At 46.5% G+C, this 3,373-nt stretch overlaps 1 long non-coding RNA gene across 1 annotated transcript; it reads right to left on the reverse strand.

The window, feature by feature from the left end:
• Window positions 1–1,119: 1,119 nt before the first annotated feature.
• On the reverse strand, window positions 1,120–2,715 carry LOC147096076 (uncharacterized). Its single transcript, XR_015074654.1, has 2 exons — window positions 2,629–2,715; window positions 1,120–1,532 (listed from the first exon to the last, which is right to left on the reverse strand). It is a non-coding gene; the product is annotated as an uncharacterized LOC147096076 (long non-coding RNA).
• Between the last annotated feature and the right edge of the window lie 658 nt (window positions 2,716–3,373).

A 3,373-nucleotide genomic window follows, 5' to 3' on the forward strand; every position in this document is an offset into this window, starting at 1 on the left:
CGCCCCGTGCTGCTGCTTCATATGATACCGCAATGCTGAAAGCCTTTTCCAGCGTAAGGTCCTTTTCAGATAAAAGCCGTTTCTGGGTTCCTTCACTTTGAAGCCCACACACAAACTTGTCCCTTAAGGTATCTGCCAGTCCCACTCCAAACTGGCAGTGTTTCGATAGTTTGCGCAGTTCTGTTAAATAATCAGCATTGCTTTCATCCTTATGCTGGTTCCGTTTGTGAAACTTGAATCTTTCTGCTATCAGCAGCGGTGTGGGGTTTAAATGTTCCTGTAGTATCATTACTATGTCGTCAAAACTCTTCCATTGGCTTCGTTCGGGTTACTAGATTTTGTAATAAACCATATATCTTTGCACCCATTAAATTTAACAATATCGACGCTTTCTTGTCATCCGACACCTCATTTGCCTTGCAGTATACTTCTATTCGTTCGACATATGTAGTCCAATCTTCAACTTCATTGTCAAATGCGGTGAAACTGCCACTCTTCGGCATTTTGGGTGTGGTTTAAAATGACGTCTCCCAATGGCTTAAAATGGCATCTCCTATGCTTTCCTTCCTCCCCGCTGCTGCCAACGCCGGTCCCGGCGGTTCTCGTGGCAATGGCGGCGCCCTGTAGGTTTCGCGCACTTCTCCTGCGCTGCTGCCAATGCCGCTCTCGGCGCTCCTCGTGGAAATGGCAGCGCCTCTTGGGTTTCTGTGCGTCTCTCTCTCCCTCTCTTCGATGCTGCTCGGCCCCTGAACACCGGCTGCGCCCTGCCCTCTCTCTCCCCATCGACACTGCTCGGCCTTTTGCTGTGCCGCTCGGTCGGGCTCTAGCCCACCGCTGTCCGGGAAGGGTCTGCGCACTACCTGTTGCCAGCCTGTTTTGCTGCACCACCTCGACTGGAAAGCCAAGCCTGGCTCTCGACAGCCTCCCCCGCAGGTCTCGAGTTTCTGCTGGATGACTGGGCGGTTGCCCGTGGTCGACGCCCGAGTCTCTGGCCTTGACCTCCAATGCACTGATCTCCAGGAACGAATCCCCGGGAGGTGATGCAGAGTTGCAGGTAGGTTTGAACTTGCCTTGTCACCACTGTTGTGTCCATGTATAATAAGACACAGATTGCAGGAGAATGGTACAACAGGTGTTTACTCAACGTGGCTCACATTGGAACTGATCTGTACAGATTACTACTCAGTGCTATATACAGGTGTGGTCACTGCCAGTACTGCAGTATACATGAGCTGTAAAAGATAGTTCCCCCCTTAAAGGTATATACATTACAGTCTGAGCAGAGCGGAGTGATTGCTCCATTTCCTTGCTCGGAAGAGCCGAGGTCTCCACTCAGCGGCCATCAGACAGCAGCGAGCTTCAAATCCAAATAGGACGACACTTTTTTTTGGAGATGGTGACAGTCACGTAGATCGATGGCTGCTTAGCAACAAAAGCTACAGATTGGATTTTCATACAAATCAGATAAATACCTCATCATCATCATCATCTCTGTGGATTTCTTTTCAATCTCCAAAATGAGCCCAAAGGTCCTAGATGGACACAAAAGAAGTTGTGGGTATATTGACAGGCATGTTATTGGCCTGGAACATTTCTAGTGAGTTTTGAGCTCAGATATGCTATTGCTGGGACATATATACCAAGTCACATAACCTTCCCACATGGTCGCCATCTAGGGTCACAGTTGCAGATTGGGCAAAGAACTGAAGGGAATCCAATACACATGGAACTGCACCCAATGATAGGAGAAAATTTAAAAAGGGGAACACACACACAAACTACATTGTGTTTTCTTAAAAAAAAAAAAGACTTGGATCACTCGGAGTTTGACTGGAACAGTCCAAACAATTTGAATGTTAGATCTGTACCAGAAGGCAGAGATAGAGGATCTGCAACCGAACAAAAGGCAAATGCATACTTTGATCTTCCTAGTTCACTGCAAACAAAAGTCAGGGGCTTGTATTAGCTTTCCAATCCTTGGACAGTAGGCTCAAAATCCTTACAAGACTGCAAGGCTTTCTCTTCCCATTTAAAATGACACAGGAACCAACCTAGAGCTTAAATAAAGCTACACTGTAATATGACTACAGAAAACTCTCGTTTAAACAGCACCTAAATTATCCAGCAAAATTCATAAGACACCACCTCAATAACTGGAAATGTTGCCGAGTCTGAGTCTCCAGCAGTGGCCGAGTTAGTCACTGGGGGTAGTTCTCCAAACTGCCACTACTCGGCTTCTTGGCGCTGTCGGAAGTCCGAACACCTCAATAACAGGAGACTGACTCTCCCGCGCTGTATAGTCGTTTAATTACTTTACTGTATAAGTTTTGTTTTACTGTTAAGAGTTATGAATTACCCTCAACTGGCAGTACTGTACTTAATCAAGCATCTTCCACCATCCATTTAACAACATTCTGTAGGGGAGTACCCAATTACTGTATACTGCACATTTCTTGATTTTTAAAATTTGTTTGTTAAAAATAGCCTCGGTAGATAAACCTCTCCGTCATCTGGAATTTTTAATCAAACGGCACAATCCCGGTCCCGTCAGTGCCAGATACCAAAGAGTTTCCTGTACTACCATTGGGGTTGGTCCACATAGAGGTTAAAACAGAGAGAGGAACTCACCAGGGCACAGAGTGTTTTGGACCCACTGTTGGCATCTGCCACTTGGTGCCTCCCAGACTGATCACCCACATGACTGATGTTCTTCAGGTTTTCTTGTAGAGGAGGAACTGTATATATTGGAAACCAATAAAACTAGAAGAGGTTTGCCACTGACTATCTTGGTCCACTTAGAGGGCATGGTACCAGTTGACTGAGGCATTTACTAGTCATGATCATGGATACCTTATGGCTTGGATGCCACTGAAGGAGAAGAGTACTTCAGAATGGTTACAGCACAGTAGGAGGCCATTCAGCCCGTCAAGCCCACACCAGCTCTCTGCAAGAGCACCTCAGCTAGTCCCACTGCCCTGCCTTTTTCCCTGTAGCCCTGCAATTGTTTTCCCCCCCCTTCAGGTACTTATCCAATTCCCTTTTGAATCTGCCTCCACCTCCCTCAGGCAGAGCATTCCAGATCCTAACCACTCGCTGCGTAAAAAAAGTTTTCCCCTCGTGGCACCTTTGGTTCTTCTGTCAATCACCTTAAATCTGTGTCCTCTGTTCCCATTGGCAGAAGGGTCAAGAACCAGTTTCTCTCCACCTACTCTTGTCTAGACCTCCCATTTATAGTGGGTTGCACTATTCATACAATCAGCAAATTCCACCCTCAAAGCTCAAATATAAGACTCCGAGCTTGATTAGTCCAATAATAACCCACTGCAGATTGAATTGTGGTAATTGTAAAGTCCGCGCCTCAATAATACACGGA

The sequence above is a fragment of the Somniosus microcephalus genome, unplaced genomic scaffold (assembly GCF_052327205.1).
Source record: "Somniosus microcephalus isolate GS21.2 unplaced genomic scaffold, FLI_Smic_1.0 unresolved_chr1, whole genome shotgun sequence".
Lineage (NCBI taxonomy): Eukaryota > Metazoa > Chordata > Chondrichthyes > Squaliformes > Somniosidae > Somniosus > Somniosus microcephalus.